General features: G+C 43.0%; 1 protein-coding gene across 4 annotated transcripts in view; it reads right to left on the bottom strand.

The window, feature by feature from the left end:
* The window catches only part of PLD1 (phospholipase D1), a 198,217-nt gene that overhangs the window by 156,831 nt on the left and 23,415 nt on the right, over positions 1–17,971 (bottom strand). For 2 of the 4 annotated variants that reach the window (XM_046657934.1, XM_046657936.1), the window contains exon 1: positions 120–281. The exons of the other annotated variants lie outside the window; for them this stretch is intronic. The gene's annotated coding sequence lies outside the window, so the exon portion shown is untranslated. Of the gene's footprint in view, positions 1–119; positions 282–17,971 lie in introns of those variants that run through there. 4 annotated transcript variants of the gene reach the window in all.

The raw sequence follows: 17,971 nt of genomic DNA, 5'->3' as shown, positions 1-17,971 counted from the left end.
TTTTCTAAAAGAATGCAGCAACAGAACAAATGCAATGCCGACTGTCATATCATCGCCCCGCGAGCACAGAAAGGAAATCTGACACATGCAGCAGAAAGTTCAAAATGTCATTTACTAACCTGGAGCCCCTGGGAAAGGAGTCGCTTCATATTGCTTTAAAGAAAGAATCCTCGCTATGAAAGTAATCTCCAAAGCAGCTGATAGCCGAGAGGGGGGAGAAAGTGACTACCCTGAGAACGCACAGACACAGGGAAAGCAGTCTGTTCCCAAGCCCCGTCTTTGGCCGCCTCCCTAAAGGCAACTCAAGTCATGGCCAAGCCCACAAAGCACTTGAGCCTATAAGCTGTAGTAATGAACTTGAAACCACTCCCCGTATGTTAAATAGACACTGGGCTGCTGTGAGAAATAAAACCCACAGACAGAATGACCTAAGGCTTCAGGCTTCATTTTTGTACTTGCTACCCAAGAAAACTATAACACACAATCTTAGAACTCGCGCTCCCTTCTCTCCCCCGAGACACTGTATTACAGTGACATTCATTTTAAACAAGAGGAATACAGTCTGCCCTCCATCAGGGCCACAAGATGTTTTATACTGTTTTATAAAACTAACCTGGTGCCCCTGTGAAAGTAGTCGCTTCATTTTATATTGTTTTAAGCTGTTGTCTGAGTTGCGTGGTGCTGGTGGACATCCAGCACAGCAATTTCACATTGCCTAAGAAGGACACATGAAATTATTGTTTCTTAGAATCAAAGTCACATACTACCACTATTCTCAGATTTTTTTCTTTGGATAGCATTAAATAAGCCTAAAACCTCCCTCATCAATAAAGTCTAAAAATTAATTTACATTCAAGGGGGAAATTGATCAAAGAATTCTTTAACTTCTGATTCTGACTTGGTGTACATATATCTGAAAATCACTCATAATTCAGTTTCACCATCTATATTTAGGTTATATTTGTAAGGTAAAGATTTTTTTGTCATTTTGTAGTGTTTTATAGTTTAAAATGGAACTTAATATGACTCAGTATGGTTTCAAAGTAAGAAATTTATTTTTCATTCTAGAAAAATGTATTTAATAATTTCCCTAAAGCATTGATATCCGAAAACAGTCAATAATGTTCCAGCAAACTGCTTAAGAAAGAATAAGAACCCGTGCTCTGCTTTTTAACGTAGTGTGTTCCCAGTATACCCATTTTTTTCCTAGTTTTCAACTCCAAAAGCAGTTTCAATTCTAATGGCTTGTTTCCATGATTTCTATTTTATTTAAATAAGACATAATGGTCAAGGTTATCTAACTAGTGTTTCTTCTAAGCCATAAAATCAAACCAAATATTCCAAGGAAAACTTGACTCCCTTGTTGCTGAATAGATTTATGTGTATTTCTGGTAAAATTCAAGTTACTCAAAACTGATGAAACAGAAGTCACTAGCTTATTAGCTCAACAAGATCAGACATGAAAAACCTGGAGACTCCCTCCTGCCTCCCCACCCACGCCCAGGTCAGGGCGCCACAGTTTACCATGGGGTCACTTTAGAATGAAGGGGGCAAGACAGTCACCTATGTCAGCGAGAAAACTAGCCTCAAGGCATGTGGCTCACGCCTTAAAAAGGAGCCAGTACCCCACCTGGTGGCAAAACCAAGAAAAGTCTGGAAGAGTTAAACCTCAGGCAATATTACTATGTACCTTGATGTTGGAAGCAAAATAAAAAGGAAGAGAAGGATCAGTTACAAGAGCACACAAATGTCACATACAATGTGTGGTACGGATCATGAAAAGTTCTTTCCCACAAGAGCAAAATATTCCTAGAGCATAAGAGAATGCTTATCCAAAAATAAAGTAATTACATTCAAAACCATCTCTTTTATGTAGATCTGGCTTGCAAACATATCTGATGATTTGCATTCTCAGAGAAATCCTCTGATAAATAGTATTGATCTCTCCTTTACCCAAAGAGCTGCAAGAAAAATTCCTGCGAGGTCAACATAATCTCTGAAATGGAAAAAATACAGATAAATCCCCAATTCAACTAGCTGACTACTGGTGGGACGATGTCTCCAGCATTCTGTTAAAAGGCTGTATCCCCAAGATTCTTCCTACCTTTCTGTTAAAAAAGCATTTCCTTTTGTCTCATATAAATTATTTCTGCTAAAATCGACGTCCGATAACCTCAATGAAGCAGAAGCACAGTTAAATATTGTGTTTCAAATTATACTACAGTCTAATAAAACTCCAGCAAAAAGTATAGTAGGATGGTGACATTTAAATGAGCCCACACTACTGAAGCTAAAACTAATAATAATAGCTAATATTTAAGCTCTTACTTATAAGCTAGGCATGGTTCTGAAGTGCTTTGCAAGTATTAACTCATTTAAATCCCACCACTCTCTTATTATAGTAGTTTTAAGGATGAGCAAACCAAGGCACCTAAGGGGTAAGTACCTTGCCAAGATCAAACAGCCAATTAGGCTCTGGAGTCAGTGCTCTTAACCAGGCACTTTAATAATTCTGTCCTTCTGAGTGCACAGCACTTGTGAAAGCCTGCCAGACCCTGGTCAAACACAATGGGCGTGGAAATGGTTGGACAACAACTGCTCTGTGGACAGTCCTCATAGTGACACAGGCTGAGAAAGGCTTTCCAGTGAAGCAGCCACAGAACTGAGACCTGAAGGCGACATGGCAGGTAAGGGATCCCCAGGCCGAGGGCGCCATGGGGAGCAGGCCATTGGAAGGACCACAGGGAGCTTGGGGAGGCTGAGGGAGCTGCCGAAGAAAATGCCGCGAGGGAGGCAGGAGTCTTCTGACGTCACATCGTGGAGGCAAAGAGGCGTCATCAAAAGATTTTAAACCAGAAAGTGACTAGATGTGCATGTCGGAAAGATAAAGAAGGAAGAATCAGGCCTTGTAGGGTGAGTAGCAATTTAGAAGACATTCCAGGTAAAGTGAAGGGCAGACCAGTACTTTAAAACTCACAAGCTTACACCTTCACCAACTTTGTCAAGGAGGCTGGGGCGGTAATCCTGGCAGCAGGGGTGCTCGCTAGTCCCCTTGCTCAAGCTAGGTTTGGGGCCTGAGCCATGTGTGGGCTGTGAGTGCCATCTACAGAGCTGGGAACACAGGAGGAAGAGCAGGCTGGCGGGAGGAGCAGGGGTAGGAAGGCCAAGCCGAGGAGCTGGCTTTCGGAGGCCGAGTGTGAGGTCCTGTGGGCCGCCATGGTGGATGTGTAGGGGGTTGCAGGAGATCCAGGTGTGGCGTTCCAATCCCCTGCTGGGATGGGAGGTCCACACATCGAGAGTCACTGCACACACAGGGAGACTGCAGCTGGGGGGCAGCAGCAGGTGCAATGAGTTTGCCCCTGAAGATCACACAGCATAAGAGGAAAGGGTGACGTTTTAAGGCAAGGGGTTTCTGACGATCTCAGACAGAATTCACGACATGGGTGGGGAAAAATTTCATTTTAATTTTTACTAAGCTCTAACTGAAATTCAGCATTTCCTTCTATTACAAATGTAGGCAACAACCCACAGTAGAATTAGCCATACCTGTGACTTGTCACGTGTAGAAACCAAAGCTATCTTCATATCACAACACAGTTATTGCACATATCTCAAAGTATCATTTCCACTCATCGCTACTTCAAAACTACAGTAGTTATCAGACCTGCCACTAGCTCTTGGTACATAATGCATTAATAAAGGACATGTATTACAATATTACAATATTACATTTTTGGGAGTGTATTGATAACTGTATATCGGTATAATAGGTTTCCTTTGTAATCCTATGCATTCTAATTTTGTGCATTTAAATTTATACATTTAGTTTTATGTATTAAGCATTATTCTGAAAAGGGATCCATTAGCTTCTCTAGACTGCCAAAGAAGTCCCGTGGCACACACACCAAAGTAAAGAACATCTAATTAAAGGGGAAAAACCACAGGAAGACACTTTCAAAAGGCACTCAGGAAAGGGAGGACGTAGTGTGAGACGATCCAGGATTCAAACCCAGGACTTCTGACTCGTGTTCTTTCCTCCACCAACTCCACACCCTAAAATGACACAAAGAGTAACCCCTTCATTTGTGTTAACACAGTGCTTTCACATGTATCAGCTCATTGGCTCATCACACAGACCCGGAGTAGGAAAAGGCAGGCAACCCCACCTGGTCTGAAACCTCAGAGGAGCTGCAGCCCAGAAGACACAGCTCTCCAGCCAGGCCCTGGGGTGGAACGTGGCATCTGCCACCGGACTCTATGGAGCCGTGGTCATGAGCACAGGAGAGTGCGAGCAGCAGCCCATCCCGGTCACCACATTAGCCAGCGCCTGATCGGGGAGGAAGGCGCAGTGGCTTCCCTTCTCTTCCGGCTTCCATTTGCAGGCAGGGCTAACAATTTATTTGGATTCTTTGCTCAAAGCTCTTTTATTTAGTTCTGATTGGTGATCCAGGGTGACTGACAAGATTTACAATATTTCAACTGTTTAATTTTCCTTTGGTTATAACCAGAACAGAAGCCTGTACTTAAGCAATTAGTTTGAAATTAGATAGACATGCTGGAACAAGGCGCTCTCTGTTCTCGCCTTGCTGTGCCCACCAACTGGTGTTCATGATTTAATCTGTGACGCGTGTTGCCAGGGCTGCGTTAGCGACAATGTTGCCTATTGTCTTCCCATCCTTTCCCTATTCGGCTTCATCTGCCATGGCTCACATCTATATTTTATTTTGTTTTATTTTGCTTCTCTTATTCTTACAGGGTCATTTTCTTAATTACCACAAATTGCTCTGAAATCTAATCTGACCCTCCAAAGGTCACGACATTTTGCACCTTGGTAAACAAAAAACTTAAGATGCACGTGCAGACACCCTTTGAGGTTACTGCAAATTTACTCAAAATTATATCATGAAAGCAAATTTTATCTCATGGTTGGCTAGATAACCTATCTTTTTTTGTTTATCACAGATTACTTTGTCTGCTTCTCACATAAGCTTGCTTTCTTTTTACATGATAATGAGAATGTGGCTTTATATGATTGACATAATATGTTCTTCTGAAAAACAAGTTGAGTATTTGTTAATATGCATGTTAAAATGTAAATTATTATGTTTATAGACTGGCCTTTCATTTCTACGTTTCTCTATTCTTTTCTTTCTTCTTTTAATAAGGAGCCATAGTGAAAATTGTCATTTGCCCTCTGGTCACAGCCACCTAAAAACTAGAGTGAGAATTCTTGTGGGTGAAAAAGAAAGGTCACAGTTGGTTTCCGGGCCCCCAGAATGGAAGAATGAGGCGCTCCTGCTACCGCCTCTCGGTGGACATGTGCACACATGGACCCAGCCCACCCCTCCACCGGGTGTGCAGCCGAGGGTAACGCCCCAGCCACCTGCAACGCAGAGGGAGAAGGCACGGAACTTGGCAGCAACAAGCCCGTGAGACGTCAGCTTCTTTCCTCACCTCCCAGAAGCACTTTCTTCTTTTCTTGCCCAATGTAAGGAAGGAAGGGCTTTCTGTCACCCTGGCAGTTCCTGTAGCCTGAAGCCACTTGCGTTCATGCCCACCTTGTTTTCTTTGCATCGCTCTCAAGCTGCTGCCTCATAAGCCCTCTCCTTTCAGCCAAACTGGTTTATTCCATTTTTCAAACCTCCCTAGTTTTTGCCCCTCTTTGGGTTTGTGCCACTGCCCCACCACAATGCCCTTCCCCCTCATAGCCAGGAAAGGATTAAAATCCTCTCCAGCATTTCAAGGGGCAGCCCAAACCCACATCCTTCACAAAGCCTTCTCAGACCACCCTGGTTTAAAAAAATTTGCTTTCATTTCTCACACCTAGAACAAGCAGCAGCAGCAAATGTATTCGACAACTAATTATGCCTGATGACGTGTCTATTGTTCTCTGGACGGGTTATTTAAAGACTCTGTGGCATTTCATTTTTCATGTACTTACATCTATTTCCTTCAACTAAGTTATCAATAACTGTGGGTCACAAGTTATACCTCTGAAATCGACCATTGTAAAAAGCATATAACAGGCAAATTCCACCTTACCCAGCATTCATATCTATTTGTGGATGGATTTGAAGAGATTGAAATCATTTAAATATATTTAATAGTAACTACAATAACAACAGCCAACACCATCACCACAATATCTTATTACACCCAATATCTTACTGACATTCCCATCTGCCCTAGGAGGTAGGTGCCATTATTGTCTCCATTTCTCAGATGAAGAAAATGGGGCCAGCAATGTTAACTTGTCCACAGTCATTTATTCAACATATATTTACTGAGCAGCTACTATGTGACAGGCATTGTTAACAGCATTAATGATTCAAAGCAGAAAGGCCCTAGCTGCAAGGAGATTATATTCCCCTAGGGAAGACAGATTATCAACAAATAAAACAAATAAATACCAAACCAGATGATGCTAAGTGCTAAGAAGAAAACCAAAGCAGAGTAAGGGACTGGAGAGCGATGGGGTGGGGGACACACTCCTTAGATATGGCAGTCAGAAAAGGCCTCTCTGGGGAGCCAACACTTAAGCAGAGATCTGAATGAAGGAAGGTAACAAGCCCTGTAATTTTCTGGGAAAACGATTCCAGGCAGAAGAAAGAAATCGCAAAGGCCCTGAGGCCAAAACAAGCTTGAAGTGTTCAAGAATGACAAAAAGGCCAATGTAGTCAGTGTTGTGAAAGCAGGGAGGTCTGATCACGTAAGGCCTTGTAAACCATCGCACAGGTTTTTTTTCCCCTAAATATAATGGAAAGGCCCTGGAAGGTTTTAATCAGGGGAGTGAAACGCTGTGACATCTTAAAAGATTATTCCAGTTTTATAGCTAAAGAACAGACTGAGAGAAAGCAGATTACTTAGGAGACTACTGCAGTAAACCAGCTGGGAGATGATGGTGGCTTGGATCAGAATGATGGCTGAGAAGAGGACAGATCTAAGATATATTGTGAAGACACAGCTAAGAGGATTTTCTATTGCGAGTTGTGATGCAGGGTGTGAAAGAAAAGATGTCAAGGAAAACTGTAAGACTGGTGTATGAGTAACAGGGAGAAGGTTCCAATTACTGAGCTGGGGAACATGGTGGGTGGTGGGGAGAAGGAGGAACAGCACGTTTCAGGCGCAGATCAGGAGTTCCACTTTGCATGGGTTTAAGTTTGAGATACCTTTTAGATACCCAAATGAAGATCAGTAGGGAGTTGGATATATAAGTCTAGGGTTTAGGACTGAGATATAAAATAGCTTTAAACATTGTAGTTGGCTTTAGACGACATATTTACACCATGAGACTGACTGAGAATGGATAAAGGACAGAAGTCTGAGGCTCAGGGCCCTCTACATCTAAACGTCAGGAAGAAGAGAAGGATCCAGCAAAGGAGGCCAAAAAAGAGCTGCCAGCGAGATAGGAGGAAAACCAGGAGAATATGGTGAGACAGAAGCCAGGTGAATAAAGGGCTTCAAGGATAGAGTGATCAGTTATGTGAAAGGCAGCTGAGAGACGAAAAAGAGGCAGACGGAACTATCATTGGACGCAGCAACGTGGAGGTCGCGGCTGACCTAGACAAGGGTGGTTTCAGGGGAATTTTGGACACAAAAACCTACATGGAGCAGGTTCAAATGAGAATGTGACTATAAGACATTGCTGAGAGAAATGAAAGACCTAAATAAGTGGATATATCATGTTTCTGATTAAAAGATTAAATATTGTTAAGATACTGGTTCTTCACAAACTGATCTATAGATTAAATAATCCCAATCGTAATCATCTCATCAGGCTTTTTTCTGTAGAAATTGACAAGCTGATTCTAAAATGTGTGTAGAAATGCAAATAACCTAGAATAGCCAAAACAACCGTAAAACATAAGACCAAAGTTGGACGATTCACACCACCTGACTTTAAGACTTTGACTACTAAGTCTGCAGTAATCAAGACCGTCTGATACTGGCACGGGATCAACAAATAGATCAATGAGACAGAACAGAGAGCTCAGAAACAGACCCACACACATGCTCATTTGAATTTTCACAAGTTGACAGAGAAATTCAATAGAGGAAAAAAAAGGCTTTATAACAAATGATATTAAAACAACTAAATATCTATATGGCAAAAAATAAATAAATAAATAAATGTTGACCCCAACCTCACACCATACACAAAAATTAATTTGAGATGGACCATAGACCTAAATGTAAAAGCTAAAACTATAAAGCTTTTAGATACGACATAGAAAGCAAGAAACATAAAAGGAAGAAAATTAGACTTAATCAAAGTTAAAAATTTCTGCTCATCAAAAAGATACTATTAAGAAACTAAACAGGTAAATCACAGCCTGAGAGAAAATATATGCAAATCATATATCTGACAGAGGACTGATATCTAGGATACAATTCAATAAAAAGAGAGCAAAAGCTTTGACTGGACGCTTCACAGAGGAAGATAAACTAATGATCAATAAGCACATGAAAAAGTGTTTAATGTTAATATTCATCAGAGAAATTTAAATAAAAAGCACAATGAGATATCACTATATACCCACGAGAACAGATAAACATTAAAAAAACTGACAAAAGCAAATGCTGGCAAGGATGCAGAGCAATCAGAACTCTCACATACTGTTGTCAGAGCGTAAAACAATACAACCATTTTAGAAAAAGTTCTAGAAGTTTCTTATAAAACTAAACATAGACTCAGCCTATAACCCGATAATTTCACTCCTAAGTAAATAGCCAAGAGCAGAGAAAATACATATCCACAAAAAGACTTTTGTGTTTGTTCATGGCAAGTTTAGTCATAATAGCCCCAAACTGGGAAGAGCCCAGGTGTTCATCAGCAGGAAAAGGAATAAACTGTCGTACCGGCACACAATGGAATAATACTTAGCATTGGCAAGGCATGAATTACTACCACACACAATATGGATGAGTCTCAAAAACATTATGCTGAGTGAAAGAACTTTCACAACAGAGTACATACTGTGTGATTTAATTTTGATAATCTTCTAGAATAGGTAAAAATAGTATATGGTGGGGAAAAATCAAAACAGTGGTTGCCTCTGGCAGGAGGTGGGAGGCTGGGCTGGGGATTGACCGGGAAGGAGCACGAGGGAACTTTCGGTGGCAATGGTCACGTGCCACACCTTGAGAAGGGATGGACTGCAGAGGTGGTCCATGCATTTGCCAGAACTCTGAATGACTCACTTAAGATTTGTGCATTTCAGCCTATATAAATGTTACTTCAAAAGAGAAAAGAACCATAAGCAAATACTGAAGTCTAATTAATAGTATGTACACTGAAGTGTTTAGGAGAGAAAGCACTGATGCCTGCAACTTAGTTTAAAATGTCTCCAAAACATAAGGTGGGCCGATGAAAGATAGAGGGATGGATAGATAGAAAGATATGTGTTAAAGGAAATAGAATATTACTTCTAGAGGCTGAGTGGTGGTTATATGGGTGTTCACTTTAAAATTCTTTCAACTTTTCTTTATGGTTGAAAATGTTCATATGATAATGTTGGCCGGCGGGGGAGGAGAGTATAAGGTAAGGAATTGGAGACAGCGAGAACAGACAACTAATTCAAAGAGTTTTGCTTTAAAGAGGAACAGAGGGGCAGGCCCCGCGGCCGAGTGGTTAAGTTCCCGCGCTCTGCTTCTGCAGCCCAGGGTTTCACCGGTTCGGATCCTGGGCAAGGACAGGCACCACTCATTAGGCCATGCTAATGCAGCGTCCCACATGCCACAACTGGAAAGACCCACAACTAAAATATACAATTATGTACTGGGGGCATTTGGGGAGAAAAAGCAGGAAAAAGAAAAGAAGATTGGCAACAGTCATTAGCTCAAGCGCCAATCTTTAAAAAAAAAAGGTGGGGGGGGGAACAGAGAGGTGGGGCAAAACTGGTGGGAGACAAAGGATTAAGGCAGCTATTTGTAAAGAAGTGAGAGATTACAGAATGTTTGAATAAGAATGATCCGGTAGAAAGAGAAACTTTGGTGAAGCTAGTAAGATACTGTAGAAGCTGAGTTCTGAACAGGCAAGAGCAGAGGATCTGGTGGGTTGGGGTGAGGTGGACACCACCCCAACCGAAGACACACAGTTCATCCACCGCAAAGAGCGGGGTTGAGAGGACACAATTATGGGTGAATGCAGGAGGATCTAGTAGTGGGGAGACGAGGTGCTTCTCTTCTGACTGCTTCTAGTTTCCCATGGAAATAAGCAAGTTCATTAGCTGAGAGAGAGGCAGGAGGGGATGTTGAGGTGTGAGCAAAGAGGTGAAGGTGTGAAACAGCACGTGGGAGGACAACAGAATGAATTTACTCGGGAATGTGGTAGGGTTGCCATAAAGTGTTGAGTGTCAGTGGAGGGAGTGAGTGATCAATGTAATGTAATCAGAGCTCTGTGTGTGTTTGCGTGTCTGTGTGTCTGTGTGTGTGTTTTCCAGGTATGCTCAGCTGTTCAGAGGAAATGCAGAGTTATACCCGTATAACTCTGATTTTTAACCAGGGCTGGGTTTTGCAGGAGAGTAAGAGAGAGGGAGAGAGGCGACACAGCAATGGACCGTGGAATATAAGGCGAGTAGACAGGGAAAGTCGGAATACACGGGTCATTGATGGTAGCAGAGTCAAAGGTAGCAGAGTCAAAGGACTGGAGTAAAATCGTGGATCTGGTGATATTAGGAGCGAGCAGAAAAGATGGTGGACACTGGAGCTGGGATCTGAACGCAGATGGCTGACTCCTAAGTCCACCCTCCTCACTGCACACTCGCCAGCATTTCCAGCACTTCCAGCCTCTATAATTCTCTGTGTTTGGACAATCCATGTACCAGTAAGACTCAAGGGCATTATTTGCCTTCATGTCCTTAAAAGTAATTTTTATAGAAGTGTTCTTTACTTTCATGAAATGGGAAATATAAGACATAACGAGTTGGTGTGATTTTTCATCAGACAAATTGGCTACAAGAGGAAAATGTATTGTCTTGTCTCTGAGCACACCCCTTTTGGTCTTCTATTTCCCACTCCTAAAGAGAACATGTTGCTACTCAGAACAAATCAAATACCACATCAGGAGAACCTGAAGAAACTAGACTCAAAGTAATTATTTCAAGAGAATTTATTTTAAAAACATTTAAGCATTAAGTCAGCTCACTCTCAAAAACATCCAAAACCTAGTACTCTTCCAGGCATTTGGGATTTCAGGAAGACTGCTAAATGGGTATTGAAGAAACCGTTCTAAGGCACCACACTCTCCCGGGCATTTAAGTACTCCAGGAAGAAGTCCAGATTCCCTAGCCCGGCCTTCTGCTGTTCAGGTCCCGTCCTTGACCACCGCCCTGCACACACATCACGTCCCAGGCATGTGAACTCCACCATTCCTCCACAAGACCCCTCCTGCCTCATCTCTGACCTTTTGCTCTTGCTGTTCCCTCCACCTGGGCCATCCCTTCCACCTGCCTAGTCTCTGCCCATGCACATCGTCTTATCCTTCAGGCTCCAGCTCAAACACAGACTCCAAGTCAAAGAGTGACCACACTCCTCTGGAACTGCCAAAGCTGCATCTGCGCCTCTTAGATGTCTACCAAGTTGTGTAGGGTATCATAGTTATTAGGTACCTACAGAATCTCCCCCTTAGAAAGAACCATTTAATATTTCAATCTGGAACTCTCCATGATTTACCTTTGTATTGCCCTCAGAATGCCTCACACATTGTCTGGCATAATAGTTAATCAGTAAACAGCTGTTGACAGTACAAATATATTTAGAGGGACTCATAAAGAAAAGCTGAACACAATGGAAGGCGTGCCTATTCTACGCTAAGCATTCTATGTCTAATACTAAGATATCTCATGCAGAGACTCAGACCTTATTATCGTGATGTATTACCAAATTATCCTTTATAAACTTTACCCCAGTGTAAATGCCCATCATGAGATTCTAGCAATTTATGTATATGCCTTACCCATATAACAGCATTGTCCAATAGAAATTACAGTGTGAGTCATAAGCAGGAGCTACATACGTAATTTAAGATCTTCCAGTAGCCACTTTAAAAAGTAAAATGCAGGTGGCAGCCTAGTGACATAGTGGTTAAGTTTGTGCACTCTGCTTCAGCAGCCCAGGGTTTGCAGGGTCACAGGTTCAGATCCCAGGTGCAGACCTAGCGCTGCTTGTCCAGCCATGCTGTGGTGGCATCCCACATAAAACAGAAGAAGATTGGCACAGATGTTAGCTCAGTGACAATCTTCCTCAAGCAAAAAAAACCCAGGAAGATTGGCAATAGATGCTATCTCAGGGCCAGTCTTCCTCACACACACACACAAAAAGTAAAAAGAAACAAGTGAAATAATTTAACGAAATTTTATTTAACCTAATTTATCCAAATACTTGTAATTTCAACATGTGATCCATATAAAAATCATTCATCAGATATTTTACATTTGTTTTGTACTCAGTCGTAGAAATCCAGCGTGTATTTTACACTTAAAGCGCATTTCAGTTTGGACTGGCCACATTTCCAGTGTTCGATAGCCATGTGTGTCCATAACAAACTGGACAGCACCGGTCTAGAATGTCCTTAAGGGCAGAGGCTGCTGCTTTCAGGCTTACACTCTCCACAGTGATGACCCATTCAGTGAGATGAATGCCACAAGCATGTAAAACCAAGAGTGTCAAAGCACCAAGGACAGTGCTAGCTGCACAGCAAGGCTTCAAAAGCCACTGCCTCCCTTTCCTTCACATGCAACAGTCCCTCAATCAATGCTTCTGGGACTGAACTCCCAAGGTGGACATGGTGCTACAGAATTAAGAGCATCAGGCTCCCTTTATTCTGCTCTGTACTCTCCAAGGAGCCTTGTGGCCTTAATGTGGTTTCACAGCAGATTTTCCCTGTAAAAGAATATTTTACCCACCATTAAACTATCCAGACTACTTGGAAATAATAACTTCTCACAATAAATAAAACAGTATTCTGTTTTTCATCAGTTCCCAGTGGGTCTGACTTCTAACAAATGCGTGGGGTTCTGGATAAATTAATGAAAGTGGATTTTTTGAAGCTACAAAGCTAAATAAAGGACTCAAGAAGTTGGATCCAAGGAGCAGGCACTCCTGAGCCCACTTGGAAATGGCTCATCAGAGCAATCCTCTATCCCAGAATCCTGCCTGCCCAGATCCTCCATGACAGAGGCCTGTCTGCCCAGATCTCCCATCCCAGGGTCTTGTCTGCCCAGATCCTCCATCCCAGCATCCTGTCTGCCCAGATCCTCCATCCCAGGGTCTTGTCTGCCCAGATCCTCCATCCTAGGGTCCTGTCTGCCCAGATCTCCCATCCCAGGGTCTTGTCTGCCCAGATCCTCCATCCCAGGGTCCTGTCTGCCCAGATCTCCCATCCCAGGGTCCTGTCTGCCCAGATCCTCCATCCCAGCATGCTGTCTACCCAGATCTCCCATCCCAGGGTCCTGTCTGCCCAGATCTCCCATCCTAGGGTCCTGTCTGCCCAGATCTCCCATCCCAGCATCCTGTCTGCCCAGATCCTCCATCCCGCAGTCCTGTCTGTCCAGATCCTCCATCCCAGCATCCTGTCTTCTGAGAGCCTCCATCTCAGAGTTTTGTCTGCCCAGATCCTTCATCACAGAGTCCTGTGTTCCAGAGTCAGGGGCCAATAACCTAAGCTGTTACTTGGGCCTCCAATTCTCAAGGAATTGGAATAGGGTAAAGAATTAAGAACTCTAAAAATATTTAACATAATTGAATATTATTTGAGAATTGAAAAGGCATTTCAGAATCTCTTACGCCTCAAAGCAACATTATAATCATAAATTTACACTGGATGGTACAACAAAAATTGTAATTTGAATGCTCATGTTGTTCAAGCTCCTGTGTTGTTTGATTACATACTCAAAATGCAAATGAGTAAGTCTATTATATGTATTATATATATAATATACACAATACAATATCTCTGCCTGACAAAATTTCAATGAGAATAGGTAACATGGGAATTTCCCGACCAATTCTCATCTCTCATGCAAACGTTCTAGCCAAGCAAATACATTTTACAACACATGCAATGCCTTGTAGTTATGTCTGATACTAATTAACTCCCTTTACTAATAGGTCGTCACCACTTTAAAACTTCCAGTCTCTGTCCACCCATTCTTTGTTAGTTCCTTGTACATTCACTCAATTCATCCAGCCAGCCATTCATCAAACAAATATTTATTGAGTGTATGTGTCCAGCAGAGTGCTAAGCACCCAGCACACAACAGAGAATGAGAAAAGGTGGTCTGGGCCCTGGGGAAGCTTATAGTTGAATTCTCTTGCCATTCGCTGTTCGTTCTACTTTTCTACCTCTAGCCTCCCTCTGCGATCCCCAAGGCTGCGTGCCTGTGCAGAAGTACCCCCCAACAAACAGGAACCCGGCTACGGTTTTACTGACTCTGCACAGTAAATCAGTCTGTCTGTTGCATTTCCTTCCTGAACATACGGTCATCTGGGTTCAACACAGACCTACTTTCTGGACTGGTTCTGTTGAAATGGTCTGTCGGCACTGAGTATTCTTCCCCTTTTTTCTGAGATCAAATTACTTTCCCTTGGCAATTCCTTCCGTGTTTTCATTAAATAAATACCTGGGTGCCCCCAAGTGGCTGATGCTTCTCTCACACTGCAAGAGCTGGCTGTACCAAAGGCAGCACCCAAGAAAAACCTCCCAACCATAATATTAACCTAAGAGAAAATGCGATGGATTTATGCACCAGAAAGGAATCTAAAGTATGTTTGCGTATGTTATAACTCACTTAGATGTTGACATGCCCAGAAAATAAAATTAAGGACATTTTTTTCCCTTTCTAGTGTTCATGGCATTTAGCGTTCGTAGTGTGGAGTGGAGGGTGCGGGAGCTATAAACACAGCAGGTTGATGCAGGTGAAGGGCAGACGCTTCCTATGAAGCAGCAAGTACATTGTGCCTTGATCCTCATTTGAGTAAAGGGAATATCTTTTCTCTGATAATCTAATGAAATTCAGATAATACAAGAATTAACTTGGTTTAAAAAAAGGAAGAAAAAGATTTTTTTTAAAAACTGTTATGATTGTCAGCCTCAAGAACAAAATGAACCTTTGTGTTTGTGAGTGCACCTGCATTTTCTCTTTGTAAGGACTGGAAGGAGGAGATAGGGACCTGTAAACTGATGAGATGGGTGACAGAGAGAAACAGGATTTCCAGTTGCCCAACTGCCAAGAAAACCAAGCCAGGTTCACAAGCTAACACCAGGGCGGGGTATGGATGAATTCTTCCTTAGGGCGTAGGAATCCTGGATCACTCATACAACTGGATTCGTCCAGTTAGTACATCCATAAACCTAACAGCTCACCTCTGGTTGTCTAATAGCCTGTCTCTCATTAGCTCCTCAAATAAAAAACAGACAAAAACAATACAGCAACAAATAAAATAGCAAGCTTTTATTACACATCCTTTGAATTGTTCTAAAAACTTTTCTTGTCTCCTAAACACTGACCCAGAAAAGGACTGTCAAGATGATGACGAAACTCAGTTCAGTCCTACACAAAAGAGCTTCGACGCCTTTGCTGATCCGAGGTTCTCCACGTCTGTAAAAACTCCTCATTGCCAAAGACAGCTTAAGAAGACAAAGAGAGCACTTAGACTTCTGTCTATATACTTCTATTGCCAAGTCCAATGGTCTGTGCTTAAGTTCTCTGCTGCCATTACAGGGGTTGGTTTGCGTCTGTTAATGAGATTGCCTATTTGAATTTTATGCCTTCATTCCAATGTCTACTGAATACCTACTATCTACTATGCACTCTGCTAGGCACTGAGGATCCAAGGATGAATAAGACAGATGCTGTTCTCAGAAAACTGGAAAACTCTTAGAGGAGGCAGCCTATGTGGCCCAACACAAAAGCACCCTGTGCACTAACAGAGCTGTGCATGAAAGTGCTGTGCAAACAAGGAGGGTGGCAGGAGTGATTTAGCAGGCAGCAAAAATGGGTGGCCAGGAAAGACTTCAGAGAGGTATAGGGTGCTTCTATCTGTAAGTGGACAAGGGAGCAAGGGCATCCTATTCAAGGAGCCCCAAAGCAGGAGAGCACATGGCATGCTCTGGCACTGAGAATTCCTACAGAGAAAAGAGAGAGGGAGGGAGGGAGGAAGAGAGGGAGAGAGAGAAGGAGAGAGGATGAGTGTATGTATATTGGGGAGACTGGAAATGAGGTTGAAAACCAAGTGACTGCCACACTGAAAAGGGTACTTGCTGTAGTCTTGATGAGGATTATTTTAGGCTGGTTACTTTTAAAAACTGCAGATGAGAAGGACGCTCTGAGGAGTGGAACTTGCTTGCCCTTTGATGAGAGAGAGACATTTGCATTTGTGAAGGAAGTCTCCATCTGTGGGGGTGTCTCCCTCTCTGCACTAGGAGGAAGGGGGGATGACCTTATCTCTAGAAACTCTTAATGGGGAAGGCAAGGACTTAAGTTGTTTACTGTCTGGTAACCTCATGTAACTGACCCCCTCTCCCCCGACCAACATCCTCCTTTGTCTTTAGCTGAAGATAATATTTAAGGTGGTGGCTTCTGCCATTTACTTAATACAGTCTGATTCTTATCTAAAGTTATAGGACCACCCAATAACCAGACCCCACCTGCCCTGATACCACTTTAACAACTTTTTTTACATATTCTTTCATTTGTCTTGTAAAGAGATAACTCACATACCTATGCCTTAAATTTAGCCCTACTCTCAACCCATGTTTGCAGCAGCTGCAGCAGCAGCTCCTCCTGCCCATGGGTCCTGTCCCCATGCCAGCAGCAGCTCTTTACTGCCCATGGGTCCTGACCCCATGCTATTCCACATTATTCTCTAAATAAAAGAGCACTACTGCCAGACCTTGAGAGTCCAAGAAATCTTTCTTTCAACTCTTCAGTTCGCCAACCCCACATCAGTCTGAATGTTTGTGTCCCCCCAAAATTCACATGTTGAAATCCTAACCTCCAAAGATGATGGTATTACGAGGTGGGACCTTTGGGAGGCGCTTAAATCATATAGGTAGAGCCCTCATGAATGGGATTAGTGACTTAGACCCAAGAGAGCTCCCTAGCCCTCCTCAACCTTGGGAGGACATAGTGAGAAGGCGTGGCTATGAACCAGGAAGAAGGGACTCACCAGAAGGTGACCATGCTGGCACCTTGATCTTGGACTTCCAGCCTCCAGAACTGTGAACAATAAATTTCTGTTGCGTATAAACTACCCAGTCGGTGGTATGTTGTTATAGCCGCCTGAACAGACTGAGACAGGTCTTGAATGCCATGCCAAAGAGTTTTAGATCCAAACTTTGGCGACAGGAAGCAAAGAAGGGTTTAAGCTATACAATAACATAATCCAAAATATGTTTTAGAAAGGTCACTGTAAAGCTGGAGGCAGAGAATGGGCATTGTTCCAGTCTTCCACAAGCTAAGAGCCCACTGGGGCAGTGGCCAGAGAGGGAATGGAAAGGAGGCCTTGAGGAAGAACTTAGTAACCAGCTGAGTTAGAAGGCAGGGCGGCAAGAGAGTCAAGGATGACCACATTTCTTACTTAACCAAGGAGGTGTGGGCCACCCCATTGCCAGGTGAGGGCAAAGCCTCAAGGGGGGTGGGAGGCAGGGTGTCATGACACCAACTTCAAGAGGATGGGCGGGTAAGTCAGCAGGCTGTAGCAATGGACCAGCTGAACACTGCAACGAGAGCAGTGGGTTAGGAAATTTCAGGGTCATGGGTGATCTTCCCCAGGGCAGTTTCAGGAGACAAGGGGACCGACGTACATTAGAAGGCCACAGCTCCTGGAGCCTCTTTCAAACAGGATGGCAGCAAAGGCAAGGAAAGCAGGAAATAAGCAGAGCCAAGAGAAGGTCTGGACACATGGCAGAGACTTGGGCATTCTGTAAATTGAAGGGAAAGATTTAATAGTGATGAAATGGTTTCATAAT

Source organism: Equus quagga, chromosome 4 (assembly GCF_021613505.1).
Source record: "Equus quagga isolate Etosha38 chromosome 4, UCLA_HA_Equagga_1.0, whole genome shotgun sequence".
Taxonomy (NCBI): Eukaryota; Metazoa; Chordata; class Mammalia; order Perissodactyla; family Equidae; genus Equus; species Equus quagga.
Note: the sequence above shows the minus strand (reverse complement) of the source record. Positions and strands in the feature narration are given on the sequence as shown.